Here is a 17,244-nt window from a genome sequence, read left to right on the forward strand (position 1 = left end):
TAAGATGAAGCAACAATTTCTACACATATAAGATTAAAATAAAACAACTTACAGATGAAAAATAAATTGTAGATATACCTATTCCTTGAAGATGGGCCCTTAGAAACAAATTCTTCTTGTGCCTTGGTAATATATACTACAATTCTTGAAGATTCTCCTCCCAATATAAAAGATACATCTATATCATCACTAACATTAATCAAATCATGTCCACTAGATAGACTTGTGTTGTGGTACATAATAGCTAATTTGTTTGGATCACACTTGGTTAAATTTGACAAATGACTTTTTAGTTCCTCCAAGGAACTATTCCCATTATACTTCGTGACCTTCAATTTTCATCCTTTATAAATAACATGTCTGTCATCTGCATTCGTCTCAAATGACCCCACATATCAGAATACCAGTTGCACTCCCTCAGTAGCCATCGTCAATAATATTGTATTAAATAAATAGCAAAGTTACTGTTATAAAAAATCAATACAAAAAAATTACCAAAAATTGGTTTATTTCTCATTACTTTAGGGTTCATAAAATCTGAGTATTCCATAATACATTGAAATAGTGTACTACTAAAATTGTCAGTAGCGATCGTCAATACTCATGTATTAAATGAGTAGCAAAATTAGTGTTACAAAAAAATTACCAAAAATTAGGATATTTCTAACTACTTTAGGGTTCATAAAATCTGAGTATTACATAATAGATTGAAATAGTGTGTGAGTAATACTCACATAAACGTAAAATAAACAACAAATTTTATTACTAACAAACAAGTTTAACAATTATTTTGCCAAAACAAAGAATACAATGTATCAACATGATACAAACAACAAACAATTATATAAAAAAACAACTTCATCAATATTAAACAAATTCCTATTTATTAATCTTAATACACAACAAATGTTATTAACAAAATTAAATATTCTAAATAATATCAGATAAATAAACTTTAATTAATCAACCGTATAAAGAAAGAGTAAGAACGGTACCAATCACGTCCAAATAGTGAGTCAATCTCTTTAACTTTGTGGGTTACTGTATTAAGGGACAGTAAAAGGGGGTATGTTTTTTAATGATCGGTTTTTCCCAACTTTATAAAAATAAACATATATAAGTTTCCGCCCGTGCACAGGAAGTCTTGGCGCGTAAAATTTCAGATGTTCAACATCCGAAATTCTCAAACTTTCGGATGTTCAACATCCCATTCTCAGAATTTCAGATGTTCAACATCCGAAATTTCTAAGTAATAGTTCTAGCTGGCTATTTTCAGATGTTGAACATCCGAAATTTTCATAAATTCGAATGTTGAACATCTGAAAAAGGGCAAAAGTGTCTTTTTTAAAAAAAGGCGTTATGAAAGATAAAAAACAGACAGATGAGTAATAACAGAATGTAACTGTAATAACGTAAAGTATAAGGGATATATATGTAATTTTCTCTTCATAGAAACTATTGCTTTGCTAGAGAGTCGGCAACCATATTGGCGTCCCTATGAGTGTATTGAATCATCCATTCATGATCAGCAAACGATGCACGCATAGATAAACAATTACCCAAAATACCCAAAATTACAAGTAACCTCCAAGGGGGTCTAGAGCGACGACTCATAGAATCAACAAGAAGCTCGGAGTCGCTTTCAATGACGAGACACAACTTAATTCCCTTGCCATGAAAATTCATTTCTCAAGTGCGTGGAATTCAGCTACATTATTCGAAATAATACCCAACAAGGCTACAATTGCCACAATAAATCCACCTGCATAATTTCTATTAATGCCCCCACATTCAGCGTTGCCCGAAATATGCCTGAAAGCCCCATCTACATTAAGCTTAAAAAAGCCTAAATGAGGAAGCAGCCACGTCACATGAATGTGAACATAAGAAGTAACCAGACTCCAATGTATATCAAGGTTGGGAGCTCTATTAGATTCAGATGAATGGAATGCTCAATTATTAGCTTTTGCCAACGATCTAACCCAATGATAAAATACATCTTAGGAGTTGCTCTCTAGGCGTATTCCCCCCACCATGGACTGAAGAATTCTATTCCATCCAAAGGCACCAAATAGTAATGAAAAGCACACAATTCCAAACAAATTGCATACATGTAGATCGAAATCTAAATTTAACCAATATCTTTATCAGGGTCACAGTGGATTGCTCCAAGAGGAAGCACTTCCCAAATCTACTCAGAATGGATCTTCAGATAAGTTTCAAAAACATGCATTACACAATAATGTGGTCTGAGAAATCCTCCTCTTGAAAATATAAGCGACAAATGGAGGCTGAATCAAGGCTAAAGCAAGGCACATCGATTGAAGTAGAGACAAAATGGGTAACCTCGAATGTAAAGTTAACCCGGTAACCCACTTCGCCCTAAGGATAGATGGCGTAGACCATAAAACTCTAAAAAAAGATTCCATAGGTTCTTCCCTTCTAATATATTTCCTAGCTCTCCTAACCAGGAAAAGATCATTCACCACAAGAATCCAAACAAGATGATCCTCAAGTGGATGAATAGGCTAAACATGAAAAAGAACCTCTTGAGAGAGAGAGAGAGAGAGAGAGAGAGAGAAAGAGAGAGAGAAGGATGAAGGAAGATTCCATTTCAGAGGTACACTGTCCTGGAAATCAGACACCTTGACCATGATCGAGGAACCAGTAGCCAAGATAGTGTTTGTGCAATAGATCTCTAGCAATGACTATTCTGATAACAATGGGTCATTCCAGAAGTCAATCTCCCTCCCATTACCAACCACCCATATAATATTTGATTGCAGCCTATTGGTGATACCACTATGCATGCAAGCAGATTCTAAAGTTGGGCTGCTAAACTGTAGTATTGCAAATTATTTATGTTCGAAGAATTTTACCAGGAGAAAATATGGGTTAGAAATGATTCTCCATGCCAGTTTCATCATATCAGTTAGATTGAAATCCATAACATGTTGAAGTCCTAGTCCCAACTCCTCTTGTTTCAAGTATAGCATGTTCCAATTAACCAAGTGTAGTCCCTTAATATCAAAAGGATATTACATTGCAACTTCTGAATGATATTAGAAGGATGCCTTAGCAAGATAAAGGATAGCATCTAGTAAATAACCAAAGCACTCAAAATAGACTTGATGAACTGTAATTGTTGCAAATAAGAGGGATAATGCTTGCCACAAGCTAATCTTGCTGAAGAACTTTTCAATTAAATTTTGACAATGCGAATGCTTCAAAGAGCCATAAAATAAAAGTAACTCCAGATATATAACATGTAAATCGCCTACACCAAATTGTAACATGCTCAGTATCTAAGTTTTGACATGGTCAAGAACACCACAGAATATATCGTTATTTTTATAATAATTTACTCTCTGACCAGTTACCTTGTAGAAATCATCAAAAAATATGCCTCATAGAGGAGGCTCCTTGAGCTATGGTGCAAGAGAAGATAAGAGCATCATCTGTATAGAGAAGATGATCGACTCCATAAGTGCTATCCGAAAGAAAGGTAAGAGGCAAGGACTTGTTATGAAATAGTTCATCAAGCATCCTACTAAGATAATCCATCACAAAAAGAAACAAGTATGTTGACAGTACTCATACAAGGACCATGTCGAAGATCACGCTTGCCTCTAAAATAACCTACAGGAGAACCATCATGCATAATAGAGAAAGAAGGAATAGTCATGCACAATTGTACACAAGAAATAGAGATAACTGGAAGCCTTAATGCTAAGTCTCTGAAGAATGAACCTCTAGGGCACCCTGTCATATGTGCTCCATAGGTCTAGTTGAAGGCACGTTTTCGGTCTATCTGAAGCTCTATGGCATAAGGAAACTAACTCATTAACCATGACAACATTATCAGCGATCAATCTACCTTTAAGCAAGGTTAAAAAAAACGGATTGGTGACTGGAATCGGTCACACCTATACCCATGTCGAATCAAGGAATTGGTAAATCGGATCGGAGAATCAGCCGAATCGGCAAATTTTGTCCCAAAATTTTTTCAAAAAATCACTATAAGTCTCTAAAAAATGTGTTTTTTTAGTTTCTAAAAGAAATTAGGAGTGGTGTATTATGTACTTTCATTACTTTGTAAAAATAGGTGAATAGTAAAATGTTGTTTTCTCGTTTGAATATATGTATAATTATTAATGGGCAAGCTTTCTATGCTTCCCCTACAGAACAAAACTTATATACTTCCCCTTATCCAACCGTCCATTCGGAATGGAGGGCTAAAATTGCCCCAATCATAATGTCACGTCTCTACACTATTTTATTTTTAGTTTTATTTTTATAAACTATTTTGGCACCAAATTTTGGACGTCCAATCCTCTATTAAACTCACACTAGCAAAAAATATTAAAAACATATTTCCTATAAAATAAAATGACCAAAATACCCCTGAAAATTTAAGGGGTATTTTGCTTATTATATTTTATCGAAAAATTATTTTTAATAGTTTTATAGGTGAGCCCCAATGAGAAGATGACACGTACGGAATTTCATAATCATACAATTTTTATAAAAAAAAAACTAAAAATAAAATACTTTGAGACGTCAGATCTAAGATCAAACAGTGAGTGGCTTTCTTGATGAAAATTGGACGGCTGGATGGCAAGGGAAGCATAGATCTTCTATGTTGTAGGGGAAGTATAGAAATCTTTCCCATTATTAATTATGATATAATAATATAATATTGTATCAAAATAATTTTAAAATATTAGAAAACACTTTCATATTATAAGATTAAAGAAAATAAATTTTCATATAAAGTGAATTTAGTATCGCATCAAACATTTAGTAATTCTCTTTACTAATCCAAACTTATTACAACCTAACTAACTACAATATTATACATTAAAATTATAATTATTGGTTTATATTTTATAATCATTTTGCTGTACAAATAAGAATAAATATGAATTTTGTCTTATAATATCGTCTATTTTAAAAATCTAATTTACAACTGTAACAAAAAATAATACATTGTATAATTTACAATGTAAATAAATTAATAAATAAAATATAAGATTTGGTTATCATTGTAATTAGTATAATTATTAATTATAATATTGTAATAAGCATGATTCATAAAATTTAAGGGTATGACCCTCACAAATAAATAATAATAATTAGTCTGAACAGAAATATAGAATTTAGAAACAGAAATTTGCTCCCATTTTTTAATAAAATTAATACATAAATTTATACTTGCAATGTGATATAATTGATAAAGAAACTTGTAAACAAATTCTAAAGTGGAATGAGCTAGAGATATTTTCCTCTCTTAAAATATCTCTTGAAGTAGTGTATTTTTTTTACTGTTCAATAAACTAGTATTAGTAATATTTTTTACTTTATTTATTATCCTATGAGCTAGTACTATTTTTTTTTAATCCTGATTAACTAATATCCTAATATTAATCATGTAATGAAATAATGCCTAATATCCTAATAATATTAGTCAATGCAACCATTGTATTACAAGTTGTAAATAGGTATTCCATTGTAAATAGATATTCCAAGAGAAAACAACGTGTAAAATGGCGTGGAAGATGGACTATGATAGTTGTGCTACGTCGAAGAGATGTGGGAAGAATATAGGCTACAAAACAAGAGTAATGATCCTATGAGACCCTCTCACACCCATGTGAGTAGGACCCGAAATGATCACCATCGGGTACAAATCTCCAAATCATGCCGCATTAAAAAATAATAGAATGATTTAGAATTGGAAGGAGGGAAAAACGAAGGTGTAACCAGCAGGGGAGAGTGATTTGAAGTTCCTTTCGACTACAACTCCACTTTAGCATTAGGCATAGTTAGCATCCAATCTGAATTGGTTAACGCTTGATCAAGCCGCACTTATATACACAAAGATTCCACACTGCTATTCAACCAAGTACACCAATCACGAGAAGAACCTAAATCTACAAGACCACAATCAGCTAACACTTGCAAAATTCCGAGCTTCTGCACTAAGTTCTCTTCTCAGACCCATCCAGAATGGACTTAAAGTCAGCCAAAATCAGCCAAGGCCCTGTATAAGTGATTTTTAAGTACCGAATATGATCCCATAAGATGGCTCTTTTTAACAATGAATTCCACCCATACACCCCTCTGATAATAAAAGAAGTCCCTGTACTTGGTCTATGAACCTTAGTAGTAATTAATCGGTTAGAGAGAACATTCACAACATATATACTAGGATTCAATGTCATCATAATTCTGATTTTCCCATACAACTCATTAATCACAAAAGAGTTATAAAACCCAATCTTTCTAGACCACCTACCAGACAATTGCAATTTCACCCTTGTTTCCAGCAGAAAACATAAGCCAACATCATGTTTAAGAATAATGCTTCTAATGTTTGATATTCTTCCTGTTGTATTTCTACCTCTAACATTTCAATCAATGATAAATATAGGAGAAATTAAGAAGAATTAGGCATACCTGGGTGGCAAGTACCCCGTTCCTTTTGTACAACACTTGATTTTGACCTCGTCATTCATTTTACTCTCAGTTTTGCTTTGTGTTGTGAGTGCTGCTGCAAACTACCTTTAACTCTATATCCAATATTCTTATCAACCTTCAAAGGAACTTAGGCCGTAGGATCAACCATAGCTACTACGCATGATGTGTCCACTGCTGCTGTCGTCCCCAAGAATCCTCGGAAGAATATCATGGACAAGTAACAATGAAGCTCCCATAGTCCCCCATCGCTAGGTTGGATTGGACGCAAGCTCATCCCCGACATTTTCCTCTTAGCTGGTTCTTTGGTCGTAACAATAGCCAACACTTCCGTTGCAAATCCATCGCCCACTTCAACTACATAATGTGGCAACGTTTCCTGTGATGACATTGAATTTTCTTTGTTAACCGTTGCATTCTCAACCTCCACGAAATAGTTAAAACTTCCATTTTCAATAGGTAAGCTTTCGTTTTCAGTAACCTCATTCAAAATCATGAAAGTTTCGTGTCCTAAATCATGCATAGAAACTGCCATCACGTTCTCCTCCCAATGTGCTAACCATCCCTACATTCTCCTCCAAAAAGATGGCCTTTCTATTTTGATTAAGATCCAATTAGGACACATGGTCTTCCAAGAGAGAAAATTCAACAGCTGCTTTCTCTAAAACAGGTGGACCTTGATAATCTTAGCCTCATCCAACTTGTGCCCATCTAATCTATAAACCACTTTGCCATCAATACCAACTGCATCATCCTCAATGTTCATTCCATCATCTGATGGCCCTCCATTCAAAACAACAAGATTGCCCTCCATGCTCCCATCCCATGAAGATGAGGGGCTTGTACGTGATGTAGAATCCCCACCCTCCAAAGCTTTATCTAATGCAGAGGATGAAGGGGTTCTTTGCCACAGCCACCAATCTAATGGGTTCCTGTGAACCTTGATCATTTGCTCATTCTCCCAAAGCAATTTGCAGTCAGCAATCACCATCCTCAAGCTCGGCAAGAACATCAAGCATGCCTGCATTCATAGGGGCTGACTTTTTCTGAAACAAAAACTCCTTGCCTCCTTTTTCACCCACCAAACATCCTCACCATTTAGCTTTTCAGGTTCCCTAGGTTCGGTGTTTTCTATATGCTGCGTTTGAACCTTGAGGTTCTTTCCGATAGATTCAAAGCACGTTCTATAAAGCTTGTCTCTATGACCAAGAAACTTGCAATTCTTACACACACTAGCATAAATTCATATAGAACCTTTTATCACATTAAGCAACCATCCAAGTTGACCAGAATTTCCTCTAGGCATTCACCATTAATATTCATCTCGACACAAACCCTTGCCTCTGCCCTAGTTTTCAAATGAGCGAGCATTTCTGGTTCCTAACATAATATAGAAAGATTAGGAAGCTTGATCCAAACCGGAATAGTGCCAAGTATTGGGGTTATGTGGCCATTTAAAGGCCTCATGAGAGTATGTACTTAAACTATTTATAGTGAAATTTTAGCTCCAACGTGAGTGTGTTTAAGATTAGATTGTGAGGCATTACTAATGTCAAGACTCACTTGAGCTTTGACTGGCTTTGGCTTAGGTTAATATCTAAAACCCATAGTCCTACGCGTTTGTGCACAACCGATAAGTGTTTTGATGTGGGGTTATCTCTTGATGAGGCCAGAGTTTTGATCAGGGCGGTTGGTAAGGGATTGGGTGTGACCCGTGTGTGTGATAGTTGGCAAGAGAGGACAAGCGTAAAAATCCTCATCATGACCATCACACGGTATGTATACTAGATGGTTGTATGGGAAGTAGCCCTCTAGATGAGGGTGTATGTTGCGTACATATTCCGAAGAGATGATCCCCTCCAACACTAGACAGTGTTGGAGGGGAACCCAAGTGGTATCAAGCTAGAATGAAGCCTAGACTTCTAGGGAACTGTAATCCATGGACTGGGATCGTATCTCATTCATTTATTGACTAACTTTGACAGTCTAATCATGAACCCCTACAAAGAGCTGTAGGTCATGAGAGCTATTGGGCCAGTTTGAGAAGTTGCAGTGAGAAGTAGTTTCTAGAAAAGATGAAGTTCTCAATATATCTGTTATATTCCTAACACTTTGGATCCAACTCTCATAAAATCTTCTTTAATTCACATAATTATGTTTTAATTATATTTTAGATAATTAAAAGAATTTTTAGACCTATCTAGATATTTTATTTTACTGAAAATGGATTTTTAGATGAGGAAAAACTCATTTCTTTATTTATTTTAGTTAGAGAGAGAAATAAAATATTTAATAGTTTTATAAAAATATTTATTAATCTAAAATATAATTAGGGTGTGGGGGGCCATTAGGACTTTGGGCCCACTTTTTGGGGTGTGGAGCCCACATGGCCCTCCATGTGTGGGATGCCCCACTTCCTTCTCTTTCCTATTTTGGTGTGGCATGTAATGAAAGCCATCCACTTTTTTAAATTAAAGGAAAATACGATAGAATGAAATTAATTGATTCCAAATAAGCAAGTGTAGAAATTGATTGAAAATTGATTCACAAACCATATTATTTTACTCTACACAATTTTTTATGGGAATAGAGTTATGAAAACTGAGAGATAATGGTTTTACCTCATTCTTTTTAATCATGATGGCTGACTTAAAGAACGAATGGTTAAGATCTCTTCATTTCATAGGGCTCAATGATCAAAGGTTCATATTGAGTATCATAATGGAGGCAAAATATTAGACCCCAAAGCCTCTATTTAATAAATACTATCTATGGGGGGGGTCTACTCTCTTGACCTTGATTTGGCATCTCTCTCTCTCTCTCTCTCTCTCTCTCATTTAGTTAGGGTTTTGAGCTTTATAGTAACTACAAACCCTAAGGGGGGCATGCCTAAGCCATTGGTGGGTGGCGTTAGCCTATGTTCTTTGATCTTTGAGCCTTGTGTTTGTACTTGAGTTGTACCTTCCCATGTCATGCTCTTAAAAGATTTTGACTAGACTTCCCAAGTTATGAGACACAGTTAGACCGAGATCGTGTGTGCCATTGTTGGAGGAGACCCGGTATGGGTGTGCAAAGTCCTTGGGAGTAACCTAAGGCAAGATTTACGGTATTGTTTTATTTCATGCTTTCTTGAATTTATTTATTTTTTCATATGATTTTCATATTTTTTGTTTTAAATGAGAATTTGTTTTGATGGCAAGCAAGTGAGAGTCCTTGGCATACTTTGTGTTTTTCCTAATTCATTTATTGTGTTTAGACACTTGTAAATGATCCAGGTGGTAAAAGAAAAAAGAAAAAAGAAGATAACTTTTTATCGCTTTATAGTTGCCCAGGTCATATAGTCCTACTTTCATTGATATCAGAGATTGGACTTCTTGCTATTTTATTTTTTATTATCTTGTTGTAATTTGAGTTAAGAAATGTAGCCGCAAATAGTTCAAGGTCAAACTCTTAAAATCGAAAACGTTCGATGGAAGCAACTACTCATATTGGAAGTGGAAAGTGGGATACGTCCTTTTTGAGGAGACTATCCAATGCATGCTCACTCAAAACCCTCCACTAGCTCCTCGAGGGAATGCCTATCAAGCTACTACAGAGGAATATGCACAATGGGAGTGGAAAAATATGCTTGTTAATGATGTTGAGTATGGTCAAGGTCTCAATTATGTTATTTGCGATGGTTATGGGGTGCATGCACCTACGGCTATGGGTGAGCATGCTGATCAGCGAGCTCTCTCTCCTTGTGGGGATATTCCTAGGTCCATAAGTTATAGTCTTGATGGTACTACTCAAAGTGTCATGAACCGAGAGACAGTGATTGTTCAAGATTCTGGCCTTGAAAATCTTCATATGGGCCCTAGCCCGAGATCTACCATTGTTGACCTTGATGGGGTCATCAAGAGTCCTATAAGGGAGGGTTCGAAGCATACCATAGATGGCAACATCGAAAGTCAACCTATTGCTAGTTCTGACAAAGGCAAGGAGGTGGATGTTACTCAGAAAAAAACTTTGGAAGTAAGAACGACCTGGGATCTACTTCTGCTTCTCATGTGAAGGTGTCGTAAGGTACGACTTTCCATCCTTAGTTCCAAAGAACAAGAATGGAAGCGTAGCTAACAGTTGTTGGGGCTTGGGTAAGTCCTCATACCTGTTATTTGGTGCCAAGGGTGTTCAAAATGGAGTGTTTAAATTTGAGGAGATCGATACTTTACCTACTTAAATTATTAATGATAAAAAATTTATGAAAATTGAAGAGAAGTTGATGGACTCTTTTTGGAGCAGGTGGGAAAACTGCTTATTGGGGTACTTCTTGGGCTGCCAACCCGATTGGAATTATATGAAAGAGATGTTGAAGAAAATATGGAGGCTTAAGAATGTTATTGAAGTATTCTCCGTTGATGGGAGCTTCTTGATTTTTCAATTATGTTCTAGGAAGGAGATGGAGGTTGCCTGTATGGGGGGGCCATGATTTATCAACAAAAAATGTTTGGTGCGTCAAGAATGGAATCCATCAGTTCAACCCTCTAGTACTGTGCCAATTTGGATCAAATTGCCAAGGTTGCCAATGATGTATTGTGAGCCAAAAATTTTGTTTTGTATCGCCTCTAGTGTTGGAAAGCCCATCTTCATGGACAAACAGACAAAATTAAGATCAAGGGCTAAGCCAAGGGTGCGTGTTGCATTGGATTTATATACGATACGCTCGATTGAAGTTTGGTTGGACATGTGTGGCCAGGATTATAGGCAAGAGATAGTTTATGAGTTCATTCCCTCGATCTGTTCTAAATGTCAGTGGGTGGGCCATAAGCTTGAATTATATCGAGCAGGCTTAAATGCAAAGGCTCCCATCAAGCTTTAGTGCAACAATTGTTTCTGATGGTGGTACTTTTGTTAAGTTACCCTCAGGGGAAGAGGATTGGAAGTTAGTCAAAGGGAGACAATAATTAGTATATAAAAAGAGGGTGAAGGAAAGCACTAATGGTTTTCCAACCTTTCCCAATGTGTCAAAGGAGAAAAATGTGCTGATTACTGACCATACTGTTGGTTTTCACGTTAATAACAAAGTAGACCAGAAGGATATCATTTTTAATATTTTGGAAATTCTAGCCAGTCTCGAAGAGGATAACGATGTGTCTCTTATTGAGTAGGTAGTTGGCTCTTATGAGAAAAATACAGTCGACACTTGTATTCCTATGGGTGATTCTGATGTGCAGCAGGAGTATGAGGTTACAGTTATGACTAATGCTAACAATATTGGTGTGTCTGGTGATGTCGAAGATCTGCTGCCAGTGATTGGGAGTGTTTCGTCACTAGATAAGGATGGCGAGTCCTCGCTCTTGCCACAGAATGAAGTTCTAAACCGTGAAGCTTCATTGTTGACTATGGACATCTAGGCTGATGTAAACAATGCTGCCCATTCTATGACAACACATGTTGATATCATGACGACAGTGGTGACTGATGAATCAGTTGTTGCACCTACAGTCATGCATTCCTCAGTCCATGGCCATGATGAGAAGGAATGTGAGCACAATCTCAAGCAGGTTAATGTCACTGCTGACGTAGAGAAAGATGGCGAGGAGTATGATGTTGAGGCCATTTTGGATCCCTTGCTTTTGAAGGATCCAAAAACCAATAGTAATGGTATGGGTGTGGTTCAGCCTCAGGGGGACACGCTAGAGGATGGCATGGGGAATATTGTTGGTGGTCACAATTCCAAGCAGAAAGTCAAGTTTCAAAAAGGCATGGTCTTAGTAAGTCTTCGCAAGTCTATGGAAAAGGAAGTTGATAAGGTGGAAGGTTCTAGTAAGCGATTACAGGATCATGGGAATAGTGAAAAGCTTCCTCAAGCTCAAACTAGATCGCAATTAAAAGCTTCGTTGACAGCTATTGGTGACAAGAAGGGTCTATCTTTATCAACTATTGGTAATAAGAAAGGATTAGCTCTAGTAGTTGTTGGTGCCAAGAAGGGTTACCTTATAAGGCTCAGCGTGCTCCAACAACTTCTAAAGGTAAGGTTTCCCTTACCAAATTACCAAACCTTTTAATTTTCTTTATGTCAATTACTGCTTGGAATGTCAGGGGTCTCATAATATCGGATATTGGGGATTTAAAAGGACAACATAATATTGGCCTTCTTTTTTTATTGGAATCTAAGCTTCATGTGGAGTTGAGCCAAATTTAGTCTAAAAAGTTGGGATTTTATAATAACTTTATTGCTAATGAGGTTGAGGGTACATCCAGAATTTTAGTCCTATGGAATCTTTTAATTTACTCAATCAAAGTAATTGATGTAAATGATCACATGATAACTATGGAGGCTACTCGTATTTGTAATGGAAATATCTCAGTTGTCTCAGGGGTTTATGCATCTATGTGCCTCAACGGACCACGCTTTGGGACCATATGAGGCTTTAAGAGCAACTATTAATCTTCTGTGGCTAGTATTGGGTATTTCAATACTCTATTAGATTCCTCAGAAAGAGTGAGGGGTAGCAATTCTTTACCATCAATACTCTATTGATGTTGGTGTAGTCAGAAGGTTGTTCTCTTGGTATAATAGCCAGTTGAGCAAAAGATGCATTAAAAGGAGGTTGGACCGTGCATTAGTAACTATTGATTGGGTTTTGGCTTTCCCTTAATTCAAAATCCAGTTACTCCCTAAAGGCGCCGCCGATCATTGTACCTTACTCGTCTCTATTTCTGATTTGGATCTGGTTGGGCCCATACATTTTAAGTATATTTCTATGTGGGAGCAGCATCACCGTTTTTTGGATGTTACCTCTAATTCCTAGCAACGCCAAGTGGGGGGGGATACTCAAGTATTGCTTTGTTGCTAAATTTAAGAGACTAAGGGCTGACCTTCATTTATGGAACAAGGATGTGTTTGGCTATGTTGGGGAATCCATTGCAATAGTTTGACATCAACTATCATCTTTGCATGATAGCTTACACATGGATCCTTCCAATGAGACATTCATGCCTAAGGAAAAAGAATGTACTCAGAAATTGCAAACTCTTATAGGAGATGAAGAAAGATTTTGGAGGCAAAAATCATATCAAAACTGGTTAAAAGAGGGGAACTCCTATACCAAATATTTTCATCTATCGACTGTGGTGAGAATGAAGAATGACATAATTATCTCTTTGAAATATCAGAATGGGAATTTTTTGTCTACTGAGGTTGACATTGAAATCATATGATTGGCTATTTCAAAGATCTATTAGCTTAGGAGAACAATATTGACCTACATATGGTTGATCAGTTCTTGTCGCCAATTCATCTCAATTCTTGTCACAAGGACAAATTAATGGATGCAGTAAATATGGAGGAGATCAAAGCATGCATTTGGGATATGAAAAAATGAAAATGTCTCAGGTTCGAATGGGCTTTCAGTGGAATTCTACAAGATTGGATGGGAAGTCATTAAAAGGGATCTTTTTCTGGCCCTCACATATTTCTTCACTAAAGGTAAGCTTCTCAAGCAAATCAACTCCGCTTTTATATGTTTGATTCCTAAAGTGGATGCACCTAGGATGATGAAACATTTTCGACCTATTGGGTTGTGTAATGTCTTATACAAAATAATCATCACAATAATTTCCAATCGGTTATGAGTTGTTTTTGTTGATATTATCGACCCTAAGAAGGCTACATTTTTTAAAGGTAGGCATAGTACAGATAATATTCTTATGGAAAATGAACTTATGTGAATTCAACTCGACCTAAAAAGTGTCTGCGAATCGATTTGAGCAACGCCTATATGATAGGGTTCCTAGGAATTTATTGTTGGTAGAATGCATGCTTTAGGTTTCCTGAGTTATTTGTTTTATGGGTTCGCTTGTGTATTTCCACTACTTCCTTCTTTGTTTTAAAGAATGGCTCACCCAAGAGATATTTTAAAGGGAAGAGAGGTTTGAGGCAAGGGAATCCTCTATCTCCTTATCTATTTTCCTGGTCATGGATTTCTTTAGTAGGCGCTTCTCAGGGTGTTTCCTTCAGGGTGTGATTATGGGGTCTCTCATTTTTTTTATGCTGATGATGTGTTTATTTTCTGTGACTTCCATTTCTTCAGCCATTACTATGCATGAACTTATTTCTAAATTTGAAAGGATTACTGGTCAAATTTAGAATTCATCTAAAAGCAATGGTTTTTTCTTTGGTGCACCATAGGGAGGACGTGGGAGAATTCTGAAGGAGTTAAAGTTTGTTGAAGGAGTCCTTCAAGTCCGTTATTTGGGCCTGCGATTATTTCGTGGACATCCAAGGCACAGTTATTGTCATAGTCTAGTGGGTAAGGTGTTCAGTAAGGTTGAGTCATGGCAGGCTTTATGTCTCTCATATGCAAGTCGACTTCAGTTTCTTAAGTCTGTACTCGAAGCATCAACGGTTTTCTAGTTGTTATCTTTCATTCTCCCAAAGAAAATATGTAATATGATAGAGAGACTATAGAGGACCATCTTATGGGCCGTTGAAGCAGAGAAAAAATGTGTTCATCTTATAAAATGGAGAACAATGTGTCTCACTCAGGCTGAAGGAGGTCTCGGGGTAAGGGAAATGGCGGATTTCAATATCAAAGGAATGATGAAGTTAGCATGGAGGATTTGGAAAATCCATCCTCGTTCTTGCCACGGTTCTTCAAACATCGATATTTTAGAAATTCTTCTATATAGAAGGCTGAAGGAAGAAGATGATGTTCTCAAGCATGGAATGAGATTTTACTTGGCTTAGTGCATTTGAAAGGCAATGTACAGTGGAATATTAGTAATGGTCAGATGGTGGATTTCTGGGTGGATCTATGGTTAACAGGTCAGTCACTTTCGGATTTGGGGGCTGCTACAAGGAGAAGGATCTTAGACTTTATAGGATCCCAAATCTGATATTTTGAGAAATATATTGAGGGATATTGAGAAATATACTCTTCCTCTATAGCCCAAAAAGGATTCATTGGTTTGGATTCACTCTGTTGATGGCCTATTTCTATTAAAGGGGTATGGGTTTTTATTAGGCATCAAGGTTCATCACAACCTATTTTCCATACACTTTGGTCTTTTAAAAGCAACCCATGGGCGAAATGGCTCTCATGGTTGGCCTTGCATAATCGATTGCCAAACTCACTTTTATTACAGCAGCAGGGCATGTAGTTTTACTCTTTATGTCCCTTTTGTAGCAACAATGATGACAACATTTTCCATCTATTATTCCAATATGCTTTTGCGCAAGGTATATGGAGATCATTAGCTTGGAGATGTGGAAACAATTTGTCATCGATACTTCTGTCCCTGATGTACTTAGGTGGTGCTTACTTTTTAGATTTAAATCTCATGGACTTCATAATGTTTGGTCTTTCATCTTTTTAACTGCTATTTGGTTTCTATGGGAAGAGCACAACAGAAGAGTCTATGAGTCAAGACCCACCAGAAGAGAGCTTATTGTGAAACAAATTTCCTAATATGTTCATGCACTAGCAAAAGTTAAAAAGTGGTCTTTCCATTAATCAGAAAGGCCCATAACTGGTAATCTTCAGATAGCTTGGCACCATCAGCTGTCAGAATCCCTTATTCCAGTGGAATGGTCATTTCCAGAGGCTTAGAATTACAAGCTCAATATTGATGGTGTTTCCTTGAGAAATACAGGTTTAACGGGTGGTAGTAGAGTCATAAGGAACAAAGACGGTGGTTTCATTATTGCTTTTGCAAAACATTTTGGTTTTGCTTCTAAGAACCATGCAGAACTATTAGCACTTGAAGAAGGAGTTTAGTTGGTTCATCAAAGGAATTGCTTTCCAATACAGATAGAAAGTGATTCGGCTCTACTTGTGGATGTCATTCAGAATTGATGTCGTGCTCCATGGTGGCTAAAGATGATTGCAGACAATTGCCGGACTAGACTTTCTTCTCATCAATGGTCCATTGCACATATTTTTCAGGAGGCAAACATAATTGCGAGGGCATCTGCTGGTCGCGGTGCTATTGTGTGGTGCCATAAACCACCAAATTTTCTTTCCTCTCTTTTATTTACAGGATCTGGCACAATTTCCCTACTTTAAGGTTGTACGTTAATTGTTTTTCTTTGTTCTTTTATTAATGAAAAAACAGGTAGGGACCTTCCCCCCTACTGACTTACCAAAAAAAAAAGATGCTTGTTAAAAATTTATACTTTTTTTTATGCATGATCCCTACGTATCAGAATATGACAGTTTGATGACCGTTAAAGCCATCCACGAAAAGGCTAAAGAAGGAATTTGTCTATGCTTTCCTAGTAAAAAGGACCCTTGCAATGAAGAAGTATAATGATCTAAAGATGGTGGAATGATCCAATATCGCTGAGAATGTGCACATATTCCGTGCCCTAGTACGCAAACTTGAAGTCATCGATATGAAGCACACTAAGCCCATGCAAGTTTGCCATCATTTGAACACCCTCCCTAGCTCTTGGGATGTGTATATATCCTCTCCTGCTTCTCGAGAAACTACTCCTAAGTTAGAGGAGCTCGTGATCCTTCCAGAAGCCGAGGAATAAAGGAGTATGTGTGATGCACATGCACCCCAAGATACGGTGCATGTGGATAGTTTTAAGCCAAACTTGCATAGTTTTATGAAAAAGGGTAAGGGAAAGGGAAATTACCATAGGAACAATAAAAAAAATAAAATAAAAGAATAAGAAAAAATGAGAGAAGGAACCGAAAATAGAGAGCCTAAAGAAAAGAGAGTGTTTTAAGTGCGGTAAGGTGAAACACATAGCTAAATTCCCTAAAGAGAGAAGAA

At 36.7% G+C, this 17,244-nt stretch overlaps 1 long non-coding RNA gene across 1 annotated transcript; it reads right to left on the reverse strand.

Moving 5' to 3' along the window:
* On the reverse strand, positions 1-6,833 carry LOC148779174 (uncharacterized). The gene is made up of 2 exons (XR_016047619.1): positions 6,460-6,833; positions 1-3,458 (listed from the first exon to the last, which is right to left on the reverse strand). It is a non-coding gene; the product is annotated as an uncharacterized LOC148779174 (long non-coding RNA).
* Between the last annotated feature and the right edge of the window lie 10,411 nt (positions 6,834-17,244).

Source organism: Amborella trichopoda, chromosome 13, assembly GCF_054954075.1.
Source record: "Amborella trichopoda isolate Santa Cruz 75 chromosome 13, AtrichopodaSantaCruz75HAP2 v2.0, whole genome shotgun sequence".
NCBI classification, from domain to species: domain Eukaryota; kingdom Viridiplantae; phylum Streptophyta; class Magnoliopsida; order Amborellales; family Amborellaceae; genus Amborella; species Amborella trichopoda.